This window comes from Neofelis nebulosa, chromosome 1 (assembly GCF_028018385.1).
Source record: "Neofelis nebulosa isolate mNeoNeb1 chromosome 1, mNeoNeb1.pri, whole genome shotgun sequence".
Classification (NCBI taxonomy): Eukaryota; Metazoa; Chordata; class Mammalia; order Carnivora; family Felidae; genus Neofelis; species Neofelis nebulosa.
In genome coordinates this window covers 82191472-82214886 of record NC_080782.1, presented here as the reverse complement: position 1 = coordinate 82214886, position 23415 = coordinate 82191472, and the positions used below count along the sequence as shown (strand labels likewise).

Sequence of the window (23415 nt, the reverse complement as noted above, 5' to 3'; positions counted from 1 at the left end):
TTATTGTTTCCATGTTGTTCTTACTAAAAAGGAACACAAATGTATACCTGAATAAACTGAGGAAGTAGGAAGACCAGAGGAGACAAAACACCTCTTCACCTTTTCACTTTTAAACATGCTAATAGTGAGCCAGATGCCATCAACATGAAGAACAATATTGATAATTAATAATAGCTTATTTTTTTAAGAGTTTGATTTTAAGTAACGTCTACACCCAAAACTCAAACTCACAACCCTGACATCAAGAGTCATATGCTCCACCAACTGAGCCAGTCAGACCCTTCTATAATAGCTTATTCTTGATGGAACTTTACAGCTTAAAAACAACAAAGTTCCATTGTGTTTTTGAATTCTCTCCCTATTCTGTGAGGTAGCCATTGTTTTATATATTCATTTTACCTTTGAGGTACCTGAGACTCAGAGACACTGTTGGTTTTGTTTTTGGTCTTGAAAGTAAAACTAAGTTGAAGAGGGCATCTTTTGGGATGAGCACTGGGTGTTGCATGGAAACCAATTTGACAATAAATTTCATATATTTAAAAAAAAAAAGAAAGTAAAACTAGTCATTTGAGTCACCTACCCCCCACACACAAACATCAAATATCATATTAAATAGTAAGATGGCAAATAAAGTTATCAATTCATCTTAGGTTCATTATAATTAGCATATTGACTTTACTGAGATTTATGAAAACTAATTCTTTTTTTTTGTTCAGCATAGATAATTTGTGATATATTAAACCTCAGTATAATAAATATGCATAGTATGTGGACGCCCATTTGAAAATGCTCATATTATAATTTTAAATTATAAAGGTTTACAGTTGTTATATCTTTGTTTTTATTGAATGTTGCTCCTATCTATGATTTATTTGATAATGAGTCTTTGTTGAAAAGCACAATCCCCAATAATATCACTGTTCCCATGGGAAAATGATACTTTATGACCTGGTTTCTAGAACATGTTATGGCGAAAAGCACAGAATAAATATATCACACATATAAATTCAGAAGGCTTTTTGTTTCTACTTAAAGAATTAGAATTGCAGCTGCCTTGATTCCATTTTGTTTTTAATCAAGTATCATATTTATCATCTTTGATCTTTTGATCTGTTGTGGCCTACTATTTTGGGAGCTTTTGCCATTGCTTTGGATTTTGGAAATTTAAGAGTCAACATGACCCTTACAGGATAAAATATTTACAAAATTAGAAACAAAGCAGGGCAAAGTATGAAGATGAGTGTTATTAGATGAGAAGTACCATAAAGGCACTAACTCAGTGGTATAGGAAGTTCTGGATTGCTAGAACATATTCAGCTTAGGTGTTGGTGTTGGGTGTTGGGAAAAGCTTCATGGAAAAGTTAGCTTTGGAACATCAGAGATTTGTAGCTGTGATAATGAGATTATTGAAACATTCCCTTTTTTTTCTTTTTTTTTTTTTTTTTTTAAATTTTTTTTTTTCAACATTTTTTATTTATTTTTGGGACAGAGAGAGACAGAGCATGAACGGGGGAGGGGCAGAGAGAGAGGGAGACACAGAATCGGAAACAGGCTCCAGGCTCCGAGCCATCGGCCCAGAGCCTGACGCGGGGCTCGAACTCACGGACCGCGAGATCGTGACCTGGCTGAAGTCGGACGCTTAACCGACTGCGCCACCCAGGCGCCCCTCTTTTTTTTTTTAAAGATACTGGCTCCTGTTTTCTTTTTAATTTTTTTTTTTTTTTTTAATATTTATTTATTGTTGAGAGACAGAGACAGAGTGTGAGCAGGGAAGGGACAGAGAGAGAGAGAGACACAGAATCTGAAGCAAGTTCCAGGCTCTGGGCCGTCAGCACAGAGCTCAATGTGGGGCTCGAACTGACAAACCGTGAGATCATGACCGGAGCTGAAGTCAGACGCTTAACGACTGAGCCACCCAGGTGCCCCTGAAACATTCCGAATTTAGGGATCTTAAGAATACTGGTTTGCTATCACAAGGTGTTTTGGTGAAAGACTGTAATCTGGTTTAACTGATATACAGGGCATATGAAAGCCGTTGTGACAAATGCAGATAGAAAGATGTGTTGATGACAGATTGTGAAGAGAGTTTTCATTATTGAATTAAGTACTATGGAGCAATGCAGAACCATTGGCATCTTCTGACCAGATAGTGATATACTCTAATCCATAGGTTAGGACTATCCAGATGATAGCAGTATGATTAATGAATTGGAATGGGGGAATACTGGAAAAAGGAACCTAAATTAGAAAGGCAAAAGGTAATGAGGCCTATGCTAGGATATTGATAATGGGAACAGAGAAGAGAAGAAGGATATGAAAGACTTTCTGAAGGCAGAGTTGACTGATTTGACAGCTTTATTTGGGCATGAGAGGTGAGTGAGCATGAGGAACCAAAAATAAGTAGTAGCTTCAAGTTTGTTTGCTAGAAGATAGTATTGATTTGAAAAGAAATAAGGAAATCAGAAGGGGGAGCTGATTTAGGTTAGAGGTGGTGGTACAATATATGAGTGAAAATGTTCAGACATTTGGAATTGTGGGCCTTAGGCCTCGGAGTCAATCCCACTGAAATAATAGTAAGAGTCATAGAACTGGACAAGTCTTCTGAGGGAAGTTTTGAGGAAAGAGGAGGAGAAGAAAAAGAACAGGAGAGTGTACCCAAACTACACCTACTATAAGGGCTGTACACCTCTTTCACATTGAGAATCACAGCTATGGTGGGCCACTGTTACTGACAGGAGTATTTAATACCTATGATATGTATGTATCCCTGTATATATTTCCAAGATTTTCCCAGTAGTACCATCATTCTCAGTCATTTACATTCAAATGTATTTTGGAGTGGGAAAAAAAAAAGAGGGTAGGAAATTAACAGGTGCTTCTCAGGCATTGTGCTTATTTAGGGTACATCCATGGGAATGTGTTGACCCTGGACACTTTATCCATTAGATATATTATGACAGAAAGTAAGTGTTGTAGGCAGTAATGGGGTAGTCTGAAGGCACATTGATCTGAAATGTACAGGGAACATGAGATGATTGAGGAGAGAATAAGCAGGGTGACCAATGATCAGAGGTGGCTGTATATATCATTTGGAAGGTGAAATAGAGTACTATCAGTCGAATAATGACAGTGTGAAGCTGAAGTGATAATTTGCAAAAAGAATTTAGTAAGAGGTCATTGCTGTTGGTAGTAGCCACATACTTATTGAATAAATTTCGCTGGGTGTACATTGTACTTAAAGTGATAATGCCCCCTTTAAGTTGTCGGAGCAAATTATTTTAATGATAACTTATTAACAGAAATGTTTTTGTTTTGTGTTTGTGATCTTGAAAGCAAGGCCATTAAAATTAATAAGATAAGCTGCTCTCTGTTTTTGATTCTGTCCTTCTAACCTTTACCTTGAATAAATCACTTCTCTAATGTGTAAAATGATTTAGGTGATTTAAATATGCTGGGTATTTGAATTGTGATTTATCTTCAGGATTTCTCAATTGAGCCAACATTAAAAAATGTAAAAGGTATAAGGTATGATATGATTTACTTGCCAAAGAGTTTTAGCCTCTAACAGGGATATTCACATTTCTTAAAAACAACTGTCCAGAATGTTAATGATTTGTTATAACTCTGACTCCTGGTGAAAATACTGGTACTACAGTCAGTGGATTGTATCAAACTTCAATAGTATAGAAAGCTAAGCAGCATGATGTAACTTTGTTAAATGTTGACAAATTGTACATGGAAGAAGAGGTCTGTCCTATGTAATTTTCACTTGGTCAGTATCTTTGCTTCATTTTTAGGTTACTGAACCTTTAAAAAAAAGTTTTTATTTTGTGATTTAAAAATTAACCTTTTTTGGGTGCGCCTGGGTGGCTCAGTCAGTTGAGCATCCGGCTTCGGCTCAGGTCATGATCTCACAGTTTGTGAGTTCGAGCCCCGCGTTGGGCTCTGTGCTGACAGCTTGGAGCCTGGAGCCTGTTTCGGATTCTGTGTCTCCCTCTCTCTCTGCTCCTCCCCTGCTCGTGCTCTGTCTCTCTCTCTCTCTCTCTCTCTCTCTCTCTCAAAAATAAATAAATAAATATTTTAAAAAATTTAAAAAATTAACCTTTTTTGTTTTACATACTCACTCTAAACATATAGGTTTCAACAGATAGATGTTATTTTTTAATATTTGCCAAAAAAGAAACATGCCATTGGAAACTTACTTTAAAAATAGAAAATTTGAGGGGCGCCTGGGTGGCGCAGTCGGTTAAGCGTCCGACTTCAGCCAGGTCACGATCTCGCGGTCCGTGAGTTCGAGCCCCGCATCAGGCTCTGGGCCGATGGCTCGGAGCCTGGAGCCTGTTTCCGATTCTGTGTCTCCCTCTCTCTCTGCCCCTCCCCCGTTCATGCTCTGTCTCTCTCTGTCCCAAAAATAAATAAAAAATGTTGAAAAAAAAAAAAAATTAAAAAAAAAAAAATAGAAAATTTGAGGGTTTTTTTTTTTTTTTTTTTGGTTTGCAATGACAGATATCTCTGAAAGTTTACTGTAAAGTATTCAAGTGTTAGTTCAGAATAAACTCTTTAAAATTTATTTTTAATTTACATATGGTAAAATTTACTTTTTTTTTTTTATACATTTGACAAGCAGGGCAGTTCTGTCACCCCCAGAAAACTCCCTCATGCTGTTCCTTTGTAGTCAGACTTTTCTTCTTGACTCTTGTGACAACCACTGATGTGTTCTCTATCCCTATGGTTTTGCTTCTCTAGAATGTTGTATGAATGGACTCATACAGATGTAGCCATTTCAGTGTAACTTTTTGCACTTAGCATAATACATTTGAGATTTATCCATGTTGTTGCATGTATCTGTAGTTTGTTCTTTTTTATTTACTGATCAGTATTTCATTGTATGCATGTTCCACAGTTTTTAGCCACTAGTTGAAAAACATTTATTTGCATCGTATTCAGTTTTTGGTGATTTGGAATAGAGCCACTATAAACATTCACAAATGATTTTTATGTCAACATAAGTCTTACTTCTCTTGGGCAAATACCTAAGAGTGGAATTAACTGCATATAGTAAGTGTATATTTACCTTTTAAGAAACTGCCAAACTGTTTTCCAAAGTGGCAGTACTGTTTTGCATTTGAGTTCAGGTTTCTCTGCATACTAACCAGCACTTGGTATTGTTAGTCTTTTGGTTTTAATTTTAGTCATTCTACAGGGTCCATATTAGTATCACGTCGTGGTTTAACTTGAATTCCCCTAATGACTAATGATGTAGAGCATCTTTTCATGTGCTTATTAACCATCCTCATATCTTCTTTGCTGAATTGTCTTTTCAAATATTTAGTCCATTTTTAAAATTGGGTTGTTTGTTTTCATATTTTTGAGGTCTGAAGATTCTTTATATAATCTGGATATAAATTCTTTGGCAGATAGGTGATTTGCAAATGTTTTGCTCCAGTCTGTGGCATATTTTAAATTATTTTAAAGTGTCTTATGCAGGGGGGCCTGGGTGGCTCAGTCAGTTAAGCATCTGACTCTGGATTTCTGCTCAGGTCATGATCTCACAGTTTGTGAGTTTGAGCCCTGTGTAGGGCTCTGCACTGACAGCGCGAAGCCTGCTTGGGATTCTCTTTCCCTCCCTCTTTGCCCCTTCCCCGCTCATGTATAAGCATTTTCTCTCTCAAAATAAATAAATAAACTTTAAAAAAAGTGTCTTGTGCAAAGCAAAATGTGTCTTTATAGGGCAATTTTTTTTTTTTAATTTTGATGAAGTCCAGTTTATAAGTTTTTTATGGATAGTGCTTTTGGTGTTATATCTAAGAACTCTGCCTAGCTAAAAGTCACAAAATTTTTTGCATCTATTTTCCCTAATGTGTTATAGTTTTACATTTACACTGAAGTCTGTAGCCCATTTTGAGTTAATCTTTGTGTAAGATGTGAGGTATATGTCTAGGTCCTTTTTTTTTTTTTTTGCGTATAAATTTGTACAAAGTAGATGATCTTTTCTCTATTGAGCTGCCTTTGCATCTATGTCAAAATTAATTGATCATAGTATTTATGATATGGTTATATTTCTGGACTCTCTATTCTTTATTGATCTATGTGTCTATCCTTTTGCTAAATACCACACAATGTCCTTATCATAGCTTTATAGTAGAATTAGCTTTCAACCATCTCTGGCAGAAAGAAACAAGTTCTCTGCAGCACACTAGTCAAATTCCTTTTCAATTTTCTTCCAAACAAATGGATTATTCCTACTATCTTCATTCAGTTTGCATATTCATTATAAATTCAGCATGGGCTGTGGTCATACTTCTTATATCCCTTTCCTAGATAGAGAAAAAGCTGTGGACTATGGTATTCAATTATAGCATTCTCTGCATCACCATCAAACTGCAAAATTTTTAAAAAGAACCATTTTCTATGCTGCTCATCTACAGAAGTTCCCCTGATGGGCTTCCCCTCCTCTTACAAACCCACCACCCAGCCTGAGCTGCCTGGACACCCTAACCCCCATTGACAGCCAGCTTCCTGTCTGGTGGAGTGGCGGTTGGTAGAAACCAGCTGTCATGATTCATCCCATTTAAGATTTCTGCCTTTTGAGAAGTGACATTAATAGAGCCAGGCTGAATGATGTCTGATTGAGAGAATTTTATGAAAGAGGTTTGATTTCTGGTGCCTCAGCAATTGAACTTTTTATTTTTTAACAGGTACCTTCCAGTTTCCAGAGTATGTATGAGCTCAGTTAGATAGATAAATGTTTCCATCAAGTGTTTGAACCAGCTGTTAGTTCTTCCTGAAAAACAAACAGGCATGGAAACTTCTGTAAAAAAGTTCTTGCATTACCAATTCTTTAATAGTCACATAAGCTTTTAGACTTCTGATATTCTCCAAAAGGCAAAAAATTCTCTGCCCAAGGTCTTGTTACATTTTGGATTTGGTGAAAGAATTCTCAGGTGCCTAAGGGATAACCTCACATACCATGAGGACATGGCTTTTCTCTTGGAATGCTGAAGCCAGTTTCATGCCTTCTCATTTTTGGGGGGTCATTTTGTCAGTTCTTAAGAACTTCATCTTAAGATGAACTTAAGAATATTATTTAAAAGCAGAATATTTGTTAGGAGGTTGAAGAAATTTGCAACCATAGGGACAAGTTTTTGTGCTAGTGGATCAGTAAATACACTGAAAAGAACAATAAAAGAAAAATAAATGGCAAAATACTAATAAGGGAAAAGTGCACTAGGTTTTATGAGTTACCTAAAATTAACATTATCCTCACTTTTGGGAATATGAGAGAACATGATAATGAAAGAGAAAGACAGTGATTAATTTGGGGAGGTAACAATTCTGGTACCAGTTGTGTGCAGGGAGTGGGAAAGAGAGCCTGTTACTGCAGCCTTGTACAGGGTGCTCAGATTTCTGTAGCAGTGCTGTATTGCATCTATACTATATGCTGAATCATGCACCTAAATATGAAAAGTCAAATTGTGGCTGGAATTTTTCTAGTACTAACAAGTACTGGTTTTCTATAGCCAGTCAAAGTTATGCTTAGAAGTAGAACATTTTATAACATTTGGTAGTAACAAGTGATTTTTAGCTTTGGATCGGTGATACCCTAGGGCAGAAGTTATCAAACTTTAGTGTACATAAGAATCCCCTGGGGAACTTGTTAAAACTTAAGGTCCCTGGGCTCTAGCCCTCAAAGGTTTGATTTAGTAGGTCTGGGGAGTGGTCAAGAATCTGCATTTTAACAACAACCTCACTCCATTTGGTACTCTGAGTCATCTCTCAAGAAGTTGCAAAATTCCCCTAGGAAAAAGTATTGTCCCTCAACTGAATTTTTAAAATACTATTTCACTTAGCATAGTAGGTGTTGTGAAACTTAATGACTGAGTGTCAGAGTTCCAAAGAGGTTAGCACTAACTAGTTTAGATTCCCCAGGTGCGAACTAAGATATAACATGCAATGAACAGTGTACACAGACTTAAGTTAGATTTCTTTCAATTAGAAATTATTAGTTACACAATTTCCATTTCCAGGTCATCTGTGCCTCCACAGATAGTATTAGATAAGGGAGGTAGACCAGGAATAGATACCTAGGGAATTTCACAAGGTTCTTTATAATCATTTATTGCCTACTGTGCCCTTAATGATGTTAGTCAGGATCCCATTAAATTAACTGTGAATATACTAATTGGTCCCTTGACGTTAGCTAGGGGGTATCAAATTCTGTGGCTCCTCCCCATTCTGGTCATATAGGAGACAATGTAGAAATTGTTGCCTGTGTAAGGGTTCTTTTCTTTCTGGGGACAAGGCATCTGTGGGCCAAGAGAGATTTCTTTTTTTTTTTTTTTTTTTTTTTAATTAATTAATTTATTTATTTATTTATTTTTTAATATATGAAATTTACTGTCAAATTGGTTTCCATACAACACCCAGTGCTCATCCCAAAAGGTGCCCTCCTCAATACCCATCACCCACCCTGCCCTCCCTCCCACCCCCCATCAACCCTCAGTTTGTTCTCAGTTTTTAACAGTCTCTTATGCTTTGGCTCTCTCCCACTCTAACCTCTTTTTTTTTTTTTTTTTCCCTTCCCCTCCCCCATGGGTTTCTGTTACGTTTCTCAGGATCCACATAAGAGTGAAACCATATGGTATCTGTCTTTCTCTGTATGGCTTATTTCACTTAGCATCACACTCTCCAGTTCCATCCACGTTGCTACAAAAGGCCATATTTCATTTTTTCTCATTGCCATGTAGTATTCCATTGTGTATATAAACCACAATTTCTTTATCCATTCATCAGTTGATGGACATTTAGGCTCTTTCCATAATTTGGCTATTGTTGAGAGTGCTGCTATAAACATTGGGGTACAAGTGCCCCTATGCATCAGTACTCCTGTATCCCCGCATCCCTAGAGAATCTTCCTCTAATTCAGATAGGCACCTATGACCTACTTTTAAAAGTAATTTGAAAATCCCATCAAACACAAGCAATCAAAATTCAGATTCTCTATCAGTATTCTGTAGACCTAGCATGGCATCATTTCCATCTGCCCATACCAATGGCTTAAATATATTTTGGACAGGGCTTTCTTCTGTCTTTGTAGCTAAAACAGAGCATTTCTAGTTTGTGGATTCAAAGCAAGTATACAAACAAATACAATATGATGTAAATTGTTTTTTTCTGTACATGAGAAGGGAATCAAATTTGCTAACTTGGTATTGCAGTTGCAGAATTAAAACACCTAAGCCAGAGCTTATTTCTCCTTATTTGAAGCCTGGAGTTTGGGTTTATAAATGTAACTAGCTTATGTGAACCTTTTTTAACTTTTCAAACCAAAACTGACAAGACAAAGTGTTTCACAGAAACTTCCAGAGTTGGAAGGTACTTTAAAGAACATCCAGTCCCATCTCTTACCTAATTTTTGAAACTTATGTTGCTTGTACTTTAACTCTCGCACTAAATTGTTAGCTTCTTAAGGGGAAGTTTCCTACTCATATGCATTTCTAATCACCCTGAGATTGTTCAGCTTCTTGAGGAGGAAGGCTTCATTTTGCACAGTTGGCCTAAGTAAATATTTGTGAATTTGATCAATAAGTTGGCAGATGGGTTTTTTTCATTCCCTATTTTCCTATTGCACAGGTTTGGCTGTCACATTTGCTCGGTTTAGATCCTTGCCCTGTCTCTTGCCAGGTGTATGACCTTTGACAAGTTACTTAACCTCTCTGTACTTTAGTTTTCTGTAAAATGGCCTTCGATAAATGATAGCATGTTCCTGATCACTACCAGCAGAACTTGCTGTCTGAATTTTAATCATTTCGGGGTATGTTCTGTCTAGAAAATATAGTGGGAATACACAAGTTACCTGAAAGCTGTTGAAAGTATGAAAAATTAAGAGTTACAATTATTTAGTATGTACATACTGGATACACTTTATTAGGATAAATTCCTCATGATTGTAAGTCAAGTCACAACTGTAATAAGGAGTTTTTAGGATGCTTCAACTCACCTTCCTACAACATAATATGGAAATCACTGGTTTAAAAAACAAACAAACTTCATGATTCAGTTAACAAAGTCAAGATATGTAGGCTCATGTAAAGCAGAGGAGCAAATTAATTGGGTGTTTAGAGTCTGATATGTTGTAATGAATTGGGTTATCAGGTGGTGACTTAATTAGGCTATTGAATGAATTAACACCCCTGAAATGTGGGAAATTCGCACTTAGCTTTCTCACTTCTGTCAGGGGGCTGGTGGCAGTATCCAAAAGATCAAGATACATTTCTGAAAAAAATCCAGGTGGTTCATATTACAGAATAGCAAGTATCAAAGGCATTAGGGCCCTATCATGTAATGGTGATAATGTCCCCTATAATATTCACTATGGACAAACTGGGAAAATACAGAGAAATAGAAAGAAGAAGAAAATTAGAAGAAAATAAAACCACCAGTAATCTCATGCCCTAAAACAACAATTACTGACAACTTTATATTGAGGAGGGCACCTGTTAGGATGAGCACTGGGTGTTGTATGGAAACCAGTTTGACAATAAATTTTATATTAAAAAAAACTTTATATACCAGCTCTTCCTAGCCACAATTGTATGTATTTATGAGATTCAAACTGGGATCATTCTACAAATAAAATTTTGTATTTATCCCATTAAACAAACTCACTGAGAGCATCTTTCCAGAAAAAAAAACTCTTTAAATTTTGCTTTCTCATTAGTTATATATGAGATATACTCAATAATAGTATTAGTTCAAGATAAAAGATTTAAGTAAAAGGAAGATTGATACTGCCCAGAGTAGAGAAAGAAGAAAATGAAGAGTAACATGTTTTATTACTGAATATGACTTTTTTATTCATTAATATATTATTTATGGAAATAGTGCTTCAGAGGAAAGTGGTTTAAGTTCACTAGTGACCTTTTAGGGAGTGGCTCAATAAGTAATAATTCTATGAATGGATTAAGGGAGAGTTTAACATATAGCAACTATAAATATAGTCCTTAAATCCTTAAATCATTTCTCTTTCTCTCTCCCTAAACTTATTCCAAAGCCCCACTTTTTTTTTCCCTATTCTGCCACTTAGGAACTTTAATTTTTAAAAGCATAGGAAGTGTTACAGTTGGTCATATCTTTGATTTTAAAATGTAGAAAATATGGAAGCATACCTGGGTAATAGTATAAATACAAAGAATTAGGAGATATGTGCTTACATTCTCGGCATTGGCTTATTTCCATGGTGGAAAGTCTCCTTTAAAGAGAGAGACAGGAAAACATGTTGGTGAGGGATTCCTGGAGCCATCTTACAATAAAGGCTGTTTTGGTACCCATTAGAGTTCACAACTGGGCCCATGCATCTGCCAGCAGTTCATCTTTTGATTCCCAGTGACCTCTGCAGTACTGACTACATGATTTTCCAGGCCTAATGCAAAGTGAAAATATATGGAGTCCCTCTTTCAAAAGACAATAAAATTAAAATATAAAGCTTTTTCCTTTCTTCCACTGTCTTTTTCTCTATCTGTAATGATGTTTTTATTTGTTATTTAATGTTTCATGTCCTTAGGCATGGGGATACTCACCCAGCAAATGCAGATTCTCACAGAGTCCCATTCTGTACCTAAGCATACATACCACCCACTCATTTCTTGTATTCCCCCCCACCAGCCACTGGACTGGCCTATGTCCTGGCAAGAGGTAGGGAAGTCATGCCAAGTATCTCCCCTTCCCCTATGCATGCCACCTGTGGGAACCCATGGTGGATGGAGGACCTCTGAAGGTAGTACAATCTCCATGCTGGAACATGCTGGGTACCTGGATCAGCAGTAGATGAGAGACTTATCTTCCACTTATAAGATGATCACCCCATGGTGCTGTCAGTCTGGGATGTGGATGACTGTCAATAAACCTCCCTGAGTTGTCTCAGGGAGCAAGAGGGCCCATCTGTTTGTGCCCAGAGGGACTGGAGACCAGCAGCATTACTGGATGAGGACCTGGAGGAGTAGGGTCCTGAAGTGCCAGGGCAGCTGAGAACCCATCCCTATAAGGTGGGGAAGTATGATGGTTGGTAAGCTGAGGCTCCAAGCTCCCAGTGCATGCTCTTTAGTCTCTTAGGACTTCACTTAGAAAATTCAAACTCAAAGATAAAATTATTATTTAAAAAAAATTATTTTGAGAGAGAGAGAGAAAGCCCACAAGTTGGGGAGGGGGAGAGAGAAGGAGAGACAGAATCCCAAGCAGCCTCCTCACCATCAGTGCAGAGCTTGGCTCAAACTCATGAACTGTGAGATCATGACCTCAGCCGAGATCAAGAGTTTGACACTTAACTGACTATGCCACCCGGGCACCCCTCAAAGATAAAATTATTAAGTATTTCAAGGCAGAGTATTAACCTCATGTTGGAGGAAGGTCTTCTAAGATAATACCCTATGAGGCTGAGGCTGAAATGGCTGCATACCAATGAAGCAAACAGACTGTGAGCTTCTGGAATAACCTTTCTGACACTACTTGAATATCACTTTTATTTCTTATATATCAATGCTTCTAAACTTTAATGTGCATGTGAATAATATCCGAGGTTCTTGTTAAAATGTGGATCCTAATTTAGCAGGTCTGGGGCCTGAGATTCTGCATTTCAGACAAGTTCCCAGTGGATGCCATAGCTCGTCTAGGAACCACCTTTCTACACCTGCCTCCCTTAAAAATATTTTATTTGGAAATTATTATAGACTCGCAAGAAGTTACAAAAATTGTAGACTCCTGTATACTATTCTCTTAACTCCCAATGGTGACATCTTATAGGTAACACAAATACAATATGTGATATGACTATAATATAATATCAAAACCAGGAAATTGACATTGGTACTGTAAGATAACAAAAACAATATAATTTAGTAACAAGTTTGATGTATTTTTTCAAAGGAAAACCATTCATGGATTGAAGGAATACAGTGTCTCACAAACAGTGGAACATCGTTCCTGAGAGATTTGGGGTAAGAGCGAGTTTTATAGAATGTTACAAGAGGCAAATGGAAGCAGGGCATGGTTGGCTAGGATGTTGGGGATTTCCTTGTAAGTCAAACAGTTTCTATTTTCTAGAGTAAGGTAAGCTAGCTAAAGCAGAGTCTCTGGAGGATTGTCATTAGTGTATGCTAAGTTTCCTTGACAGGTGATTCCTGTGAGAGTAGGCTGACTTAGGTGTACATTCGTGACATAGACTGGGTCACTGGGGTCTCCTCCCTTTTGTTGGACCTGATATACAAATTTATTTTATCAGTACAGTATTGTTAATTAGACTATTGATCTGGTTCCACTTTTATCATTTTTTATTTGCATATATATTTGTGTGTGTCTGTGTGTGTCTGTGTCTGTACAGTTATAGGTAATATCATTCCATGTATAGATTTTTGTAACTACCACTGTGATCAGGATATGGAACTGATGAAGAAGAATTATTTTGTGGCCTCCCCCCACTTCCCTGAAGATGGCTATAATACATTGGGAATTCTCAATAATTCATACAATAACAATGCCTATTCTTTTCTCATAGTGAGAGTTGTCCCCAGAATCCAACAAACCATGAGGTTGGCAGTTCTAAGTGCACTGAAGCACTAAGGTGAGGTGAAGCTTTGGGGGCAAAAATAATGTTGGTCATTGGAGGGAAGTATAACATTCCTTGTCCTAGTGCCTTGCACTCATCCTGGAGGGTGCCTTGTATAAACAAAGTCAAATGCAAATTTTGGAGAATCATTTTACTTAAAAGAGACATAAGGAAAATGGGAACCAGGTATACCCAGGAGATCTCTAGGATTCAGTGTGAGAATTGGTAAATATTAATTGATAATGACAAAGTAAGATGTTCATCATTATACTGTTCAGTGAACTTGTTAATTGCTTTATCTGTGCATTAGACAGACTTCAAACTTCACACATCTTTATGATAATAAGCCTACTTCATAATGCCACTGAAAATAAGACTTGTTAACTATGACATGCCTTGTAAATGGAAAAATATATCAGATTTTGGTAAATATGACTCATAATTATCAACTTCTCTTTTTATTTTGGTGGTATTGCCTGGTTAAAGACATTATTCTTATCAACTGTGTGACCTTGGCCAAGTGACTTAACATTTCTATGGCCCAGTTTTCTTATGTCTAAGTTGGAGATGAGTGTAGGACCTATCACATAGGGTTGTTGCACAGGTAAAGCACATGCAACAGTGCCTTGCAGAGTGTAAACACTCAGTATCAGTTAATGGTATTATTATTATTAGGACTAGGTCAGCCTTGAATACCTTCTACTAACAATTGCCTAAGATTTTGCTTCTTTATATCCAAACCACTGACCTCAACAACTTTTTTATATTGAACATGTGTATATTTTTAAGGTTAGAGGTTCTTTTAAATATAACCACTCACGGTACAGACGAAAGTTAAACCTATAGGCTCTGGGTTCAAGTTCCAGCACTTACTAATTGCAGACTAATTGTGGGGCTTAGGCAAGGAACTTCCCTAAACCATAGTCTCCTTATCTATAAACAGGGAGAGTGTAACAGTATTTACGCCATAAACTTGTTGTAAAGATTAAATGAAATAATCTATACAAAGTGCTTGGCATGTAATTAGCAGGTTATTGATATTTGCTGTTATTTTTTTTTTATTGATATCTGGTTTTCCCAGTAAGTGTACATGGCCCAGAGTTCCAGAGTTATTGGGAGAGATGATGTTAAACCAAATATAAAAGAGCTTCTCTCCAGCCAAGTGATTGGTCACACCTTGAGGACATAGAAACTGGAGCTCCTAACAGTATAGATACCCATGTGTTACAGAGACCAAGAACTATTCCCTGATATCCATCCCTTTCTTTTTTTTAATAATTGAACTCTGCCCCTTGCCAGATTTAGGAGGTCACATGGCCAGTAGAGCCAGAAACCACACTTCCCCAGCCTGCATGTTTTTTGCCAATGGAATGGGTACAGCTTCTGTACTTCCTGACCAGTTACTCCCTAGTTCCTTGTGTCCCCCTTTCCTCTGCTGAGAATGTGATAGTGCATGGACAAGGTAGAGGACCAGCCTCTACCATGGAAGCAAGGCCGCACCCTGAGATTGATGGAGCAACAAGATTAATTTGATTCTCTGGACAACTTTATGGAGTAGACCTGCCTGTGTCACATTGGTCTGCCTATGTAGTATAGGGCTGTTAAATGAGAAAGAAGTAAATTTCTATCTTGTTGGCGCTACTGTATATTGGAGTCTCCTGGTTATAGCACTTTAGACTATATCTTAACTCATTTATCATGACCATCTCTAAAGATGTTGAATGATGGAAAATAGGCATTTTAATAAGGTCCCCCAGTAACTGTGATGCCAGCAATCCAGGGACTAGCCTTTGAAAAACACACACTAATGTGCTCTAAAGATGTCACCATGTCTCTAAGCAAAATATAAGTTTTGGAAAGGGGTCTAGAATTTAGAAGATAGGAATAGCCCTTGTTAAAATTTTATTGTACTTGAACTGAAATTTGTTCAAGAATTCTGAATTAATATTCCACCTCATTTTATATTAGCAGTAGGATTACTTTTTAAGTTAAAAAATAGATTTATTAAGTTGAATACCTAAGTTGTTCTTTACATATTATTTGTAATGACCAGGAGAGTGAAAATACTTTGGTATTTCAGGCTATTTGTTGATTGTATAGCATGGATACAAGGAAGAGGTAATTCTGTATATGTTGACTAAGGTACCCAAGATGTATTAAGCTAAAAATAAACAAATAAATATTGCAAAAAAAAAAGCACCAGACATAAAGAATACATGTGGTTTGACTCCATTTATTAAAAATCTGAAAATAAGAAAAGTTATGCTGCTTACTATTGTGTGCTTAGGCAGTAAAATTAAAAAGAAAAACAAGAATTAAATACTCTGAAAGTCAGGAGAGTGGAAACCTTTGAGAGGGAGAGTGAAAGAAGGTGGTAATTAGGAGGAGTCTAGAGGAGAGCTTCTAAGGGGCTGGAAGTGTTTTACTTTTCTTGTAATTAATTAGTTAATTAATTAATTTGAGAGAGGTAGAGTGCTTGCAAGGTAGAGAGAGGGACAGAGCAGGGGAGAGAGAGAGAATCTTAAGCAGGCTCCATGTTCAGCACAGAGCCCAATCCTGGGTTCAATCCCATGACCCTGGGATCATGACTTGAGCTAAAATCAAGAGTTGGCCTTTCAACTGACTGAGCCATCCAGGCACCCTGGTTTTTACTTTTTAATCTGGGTGGTGGTTGCAAGGGGGTTCACTTTGTTATTTTGCACATTTATCTATGTGTATATTAGATTTCACAATAAAAACCTTTTAAAGCATATTTCATAACTACATTAGGCATATACATATTCTCTATATCTTCATTTACATATGTTGTGTATGTGTGTGTGTGTGCACGTATTCCTGTGTACTCATAGAAATTTCACAAAGGATACATGTACACACAAAAGAAAGAGCTATGGGTAATTGTTATTACCTTTGGGTAGTGGGAATGTGGGGTAGGGAACATTTTACTTTGCATTTTACAATTTGCATTTTATTTACTTATATTTTCTTCATAATCATTTGTTACTTTTTAAAAAATAATCCCTCAAATATTGTATGTGAACATAGATCATTTTATTTTACATGCCACTGTATTATTGGAATTTTGTTTATAATCATGTTACTTTAAAAATTCTTTCTCCAAATTTGCATATGTATACATATGTGTACATTGCATACACATAGTAATACATGCTTGGAGAATTATGGCATGATACTTGTAAAACTCTTCACAGTGGTTACCTCTGAGGAGTGCACCTGGGGATAATTAAGAGAAGGGAGACCTTCCACCTTTTACTTTATATAATTCTGGTTCATTTGAACATTTTCTTTTACAGTGAGCATGTGCTACTTTTAAATTCATAGCACACATAATAAAAAAAGTAAAATCTTAAAAAGAAAAAAATGGGGGCGGGGGACACCTGGCTGGTACGGTTGGTAGAGCATGTGACTCTTGATCTCAGGGTCATGAGTTCAAGCCCCACATTGGGGGTAGAGATTACATAAAAAATTAAACTAAAAAAAATAAAATAAAATCTTAAATTTATATCACACACCAAAGGTGATATATAGCATATTCCAGCATAATTTGTTTTTTAGGCATGGAGGGATAGAAAAAGGTCTACTTAAAAATGTGTCCAATTTGGGGAGAAGGCTCATCTTCAGGAAAAGATATCCTAGAATACAAACCTACATCCCTGCCCATCACACATATGCTAGAGCCTCTGATAATGGGCTAATTTGATGGAATCTTTGAAATTAAATCACAAAGACAGGATTCCTTAAAGGCAAACATGGCTCCTGGTCTGTCGAAAGTATTAGTTATTTGTAGAATTTTTTGGAGAACAGTATCATTTAAACGATATTTCATCCACTAAGGTTTCACTACTTATTGATGCTTTTTTTTTTTTTTTTAATAACATGTTAGGTGTTTTTTAGTGAGAGGATTAAGAGGTGCAGAACATGATTGATGAGATGCAACTGGGTGATTTCTGGAAAAAAAACTATTAGTGTTTTAGGCCAGTTAGTATTTTAGTCAGCTTTTTAAAAGCATAGGATACAGGAGTGCCTGAGTGGCTCAGTTGGTTAAGTGTCTGACTCTTGACCTTATCTCAGGCCTTGATCTTAGGATCTTGAGTTCAGGCCCTGCATTGGGCTCTGCGCTGGGTATGGAGCCTACTTAAAAAAAAAAAAGAGCATAGAATGCTTTTAAATTGTTAATTTTAATTGTTAAATTAATTTTAAACTTAATTGTTGTTAACAATTTTAAATTGTTAATTAATAGTGATACTTATCCTAATTGTTATAAAGCTCAGGGCAAATGATCTAAAAGTCAATAGGAATGACTTAGCCAACAAAAATTCACTCAAAGACTAAATGTATTATAGAGAAACAACACTCGTATTAATCAAAGCTCTGATACTGAACTTCATGAGTAACCTTATATCTAGATAGATTCAACAGTTTGTTGCTGATAATTAGATAATGCCACGAATGATAATCAATAATAATGTTTTGTTGGCAAAAGAGGCAATCAAATACAGAGATGCAGAAGTGAGCTACTCACTGAAATAGAGCTTCTTTGGAATAATGTCCAACAGTGGTATAAAACTGTGCTGACTAAAACAGTAGCAACCAATTAATATGTGGCTACTTAACACTTGAAGTGTGGCTAGTCTCAGTTAAGATGTGTGTCAAATGCACACCAGATTTGAAGACTTAGTTTAAAAATGGATTATAAACTGTTAACAATAATATTAAAATGTTGATAGTGTCTTAATATTGATTACATGTTGAAATGTTAATAATTTGGATCTATTGGGATGAACAAAAATTATTAAATTTAGTTTCACCTGTTTATTATTTTTTAATGTGGTTATTAAAATTTTTAAGTTGTCAATGTGGCTCCCATTTATAGCTCACTTTTGTTAAACGGTGCTGGTGTACAAGGTTTGAATTATAAATGAACCAAGAATCAGCATTTTCACTTCCCTTACATTTCAGATAAGGATACTAATTCCAGAGAGGAAACACAAAGGCACAAACATGATTGGGCAGAAGCACGGAATAGAGCTTCCATCTTTTGATTCTCTGTCTCTCTACACAGTTGGCTCCTAATGGAAAATTTGAGGACAGGGAATCAAACTCAGGACACCTACACATTAGAGATCATGTTTCTTTAACATGTGAGGAGCTAGACAATGATTAACAAACAAAAAACAAAACAAAACAAAACATTTCTAAGGACTTGGATTGAGAATAGAGGTTAGAAGACTAACATTCAATTTTACACATCTTTGTGTTACTTTTAAGACTTGGGCATGTGTTACTATTAAGAAAGAAAGAAAAAAGGCTGGGATGGAGGGTGAAGCAGACAGATAAGGTTCAAAAGAAACCATAGTTTGAAATTCAAGTTTGGAGATATTTGAAGTGGCTTTTTCTACCATTATCTTTGTTCACATCTCTAGATGCCGTTGGTTAATTCTTTGTGTTCTCTTTGGGGTGGTTTACTTTTTACATTACTAAAGCGAAATCAACTGTTAGAAACTAATTTTTGAATTTGCAGCTGTAGCTTGAAAAACCTATGTTTTCCCTACTTTTATAAGCACAGGCCGGTGAGAATGATTGGTGATTTTGTTTCAAGAGAATTCAAGCTCTCCCTTCTAAAGGGCACTTGCCAACAGACTAGATGTTTCAGTTTGAAGCCATTTGCTACAATCATCCTTGAGATTTTTGCTCACGGCATCCAGAGCTATTATTTCTAAAGACAGATTCTTAGAACACAAGTTTATTTAGCTTTAGAACATACACAGCCTCCTTACTGGAGCAGCTGTACTGAGTTTCTGAATGGAAGGATGATTTCCACAGTGTATTTTATAGCCACACACCATTCCCGAGCATAATCTAAAATACAGATTATGTTTATTTATACTCCTTTATTGTAGGAGAGAAAGACACACTTGGCTAGTCTGAGGGGTAATGTTTACAGCAGCATTTTCTATTTTTATGGCAGTTTCTTCAGGCCCCTGCATTGTTGACTTTCTTTCTAAACCCCAGAACTTGATTTAGTGGTCTCCTAGCCCAAGACCAGGATAAATGCAGGTTGCCTGTGCTTAACAGGACTCTTGGAGTATGTATGGGTATGGGACAAATTCCTGTTTAACTTTTTGTCAATATTCTCATTTCCTCTTCTTATTTCATTACTTTCAAGCCTTTTAACCCCTGAAACAAAAGATAATCCTGTCCTGGAGACTGATGGGCTCTTTTGTACCCACTTTTCTGAGGCAAGTGCAAGAATTCTAAAGGAACTTTGTTTTTTTAACTGTTGAAATGTTTTTGTTTTAAAGTATAATGTATTTATTTTTTTAACTTAAAAAAATTAATTAATTGGTGACCCATCTCTTTTGATAACTATACCAAGTTCTTTATTTCAGATGTCTTTTCTATTTGTATTGTACACTAATTTCTTTGTTTTAATTAAAACATTATTAAAAAATTTTTGAGTACAGTTGACACACACTGTTACATTAGTTTCAGGTGTACAACATGGTGATTCAGCATCTCTAGACATTATGCTCTGCTCACTGCAAGTGTAGCTGCCGTCTGTCACCATACACTATTATAGTACCATTGCCTGTATTCCCTCTGCTGTACCTTTTATTTCTGTAACTTATTTATTCCATGACTGGAAGTCTGTATCTCCTGATCCACTTTACCCATTTTGCCCATCTCCCCTTTCTGCTGGTAACTGTCAGTTTGAAGGGACTTTTTTTGTTTGATTTTTTGCAAGTTATTTACCAAACACATTCTCGAATATCTGAACCCATCTAGTAGCTGAGTAGTCTCATTCTCTTGAATTCCAAACTCTGCATTCATTCATTTCGTAGTTAATTTTAGGCACCTACTATGTGACAGGGTAGGGTTATATCTGTTAGAAATAACCTTGGCACAGTGAAAAATACTGGACAGAGGCCCTTGGACCACTCCTCAGGACCTTTGGAGTGGGAGAAAGGGGGTGGAGAGGAAAAAGTTGACAAGCTGGGATTTCTGAGTATTCTCACCTCCAGAAATAGTCAAATAGCACCTGCAAGCTTTCTCTGCCTCTGGATTGCTGCATGGGGCTTTAAATCACTGGGCTGAGCTTTCTTGACCTTTGCTCACTTGTTGTCTCCACAGCTCCAGAAGCTGGGGCATTTACATATAACCCTTACCTGGGCCCTGGTCTCAGCTCTATCAAAACACCAGCTATTTGACTAGCCAGCGGTTGCTGCTGTTGGTCATTTACCTTGATGTGCAAAAAAGACAGGGCCTCTTTTTAGCATTAAGTGTTAACCATGCTTAAGAGAAGAAGTAGAGGTAGAGCTTCATTGCAGCTCCCTTTTAGAAATGGTTGTCCAGGGGCGCCTGGGTGGCGCAGTCGGTTAAGCGTCCGACTTCAGCCGGGTCACGATCTCGCGGTCCGTGAGTTCGAGCCCCGCATCAGGCTCTGGGCCGATGGCTCGGAGCCTGGAGCCTGTTTCCGATTCTGTGTCTCCCTCTCTCTCTGCCCCTCCCCCGTTCATGCTCTGTCTCTCTCTGTCCCAAAAAAAAATAAATAAAAAACGTTGGGAAAAAAAATTTAAAAAAAAAAAAAAAAAAAAAAAAGAAATGGTTGTCCAATAATAGGGGTCCTCAGTCACACCAGTGGTATTACACAGTGACAGTTTCAGTGATATGTATGCACCTGGGTCCTGTCCTAGACCAATTAAATAAATTATGGGAATGGGACCTGAGGGTGAGTATTTTTGAAAAGCTCACCAGCTAATACACAGCCGATATTAAAAACCACTGGTATTGAAACTGTCAGGCCTTGAAAGGGACAGATGTGGGTGTTAAATCCAGAATTTACCACTTACTAGTTGTAACTCTATGAGGCTCTCTGAGCCTCAGTTTCCTCGTCTGTAAAATGAGGATGAAATTGTACCTTCCTTACAGGTAGCTATGTAGCACATAGAAGGTACTCAATGAGTAGTGGTTACTGAATAAAGCTATCAGTATTCTGTCTGATATGATAGCCATTAGCCATATGTAACTATTTAAATTAAAATTAGACAAAGTTAAAAATTTGCCCCTAAGTCCCATTAGCCACATTTCAAGGGCTCAACAACCATATATGGCTAGTGGCTATCATACTGGGTAGCAGAAATGTCAAACATCTCCTTCACTGCAGAAAGTTCTTTAGGTTGGAAAACACTCATTTATAACATCTGCTTCAGTAAGACCTAACTTTATTTAGAGAAACGTCATTTTAAACTCTTATGGAAAACCTTCTACATTTGTTTCTGTTAGGTAAACAGTAGGCCTTTTGGCTCGAGCAGAGAAGTGAAGGAAATCCAGGAACCACCTCTTCTATGGAGACTTTTTTCATGTTCCTATATACCTGTAAATGAGTTTACCTCAGGTAAACAAACAAGTGGGAACATCCAATCGATTGTTCAAATAATGATGTCTCCTCCCCTCCCCACCCCACTAGTTCGGAGGCCACGCTCACCAACCATTTAGTCCACTTTTGAAGTAGAACATTAACTTTTCCCTGCCCTGTTTTTTAGTACTACAGGCACTATCAGCGAAGCTGCAACCGTCGTGTGTGTGTGTGTGTGTGTGTGTGTGTGTGTGTGTGTGTGTGTTTTGGAAAGTGGAAGAGGAAGGGGCAGTAGCCGGGAGAAAGAACTGGCATTGGGAAGGGAATATCTGTCAGTGGGAAAAGAAAGGCCATAGATAGGATGTGTTTTATGATTTTATTATCAGAAATGTTTATTTCAGGTATTTTGATATCTCTTCTATTCTAAAAATTCTTTAGTGTCATTTTTATTTACCTACAGTAGGTAAGAGCACAGGCTCCGAAATCAAACCTCCTGTGTCCAAACCATACTCCATTATGAGCTAGCTGAATGACCTTGCGCAGATTACTTAACCTTTCTAAGTCTGTTTTTCCATCTGCAAAATGAAGATAAAATATTAGTATCTACACCTCATAGTATTATTGCAAGAATTAAATGACAGAATATATGGAGTCTTTGGTATAGGACATAGCCCCAGATAAGTGCTCAATGAATTAAAAAAATTATTTAGAGAAAGAATATTTTATTGTCAATAAACAAATGATGTGATACTTTTAACTACAACAAGTATAAGCTAAATATATTCCTCATAAGAGTGTTAAATGTTTTAAAATTTATCCATTTGTCATATCTTCTAGAACATGTAGGCCTCTTTTACAGTTTCTGTGTTACATAAATGTTCCACGTGTGCTACTGTACTTGTTTGGTTAATCATAGGCCTAGCAGCTTGGGAAGTGTCAAAGTCTGAAGAACAAATGTATTGTTGATTCGAGCTACTATGTTAAAAATTGCTAGGGGAGCCTGGGTGGCCCAGTCCATTGAGCTTCAGACTTCAGCTAGGATCACTTGATCTCAGGGCTCTTTGCAGCCTCGGGCTCTTTGCTGATGGCTTGGAGCCTGGAGCCTGCATCACATTCTGTCTTCCTCTCTCTCTGCCCCTCCCCCACTTGTGCTCTGTATCTCTCTGTCTCTCAAAAATAAATAAATGTAAAAAAAAAATTGCTAATATAACCAAGTAGTCTTAAAAACAATGAAGGTCCTGGTTCTCAATGGAAAAGGACCACAACCTACCTCTTAAATTCACTTTATATTTGTTTTGTCTTCCTGCAATGATGTTTTTGTTGGCAAAGTTACTTTATTATTATTTTTTTAAATTTAAAAACATGGCATGTCTTCGGGTATTTTACTATTTAGATGTTTCACACCCTTTTGTTTTGTTATGCAGTGTGACAGTGTGAC

At 36.9% G+C, this 23415-nt stretch overlaps 1 long non-coding RNA gene across 3 annotated transcripts in view; it reads left to right on the top strand.

Annotated features, from left to right (window-relative positions):
• LOC131510064 (uncharacterized) overlaps positions 1–23415 on the top strand; it is a 191329-nt gene that overhangs the window by 5322 nt on the left and 162592 nt on the right. For all 3 annotated transcript variants that reach the window (XR_009260888.1, XR_009260887.1, XR_009260886.1), the window contains exons 2-3: positions 12922–12992; positions 13550–13615. This is a non-coding gene — a long non-coding RNA (uncharacterized LOC131510064). The remainder of the gene's footprint in view (positions 1–12921; positions 12993–13549; positions 13616–23415) is intronic.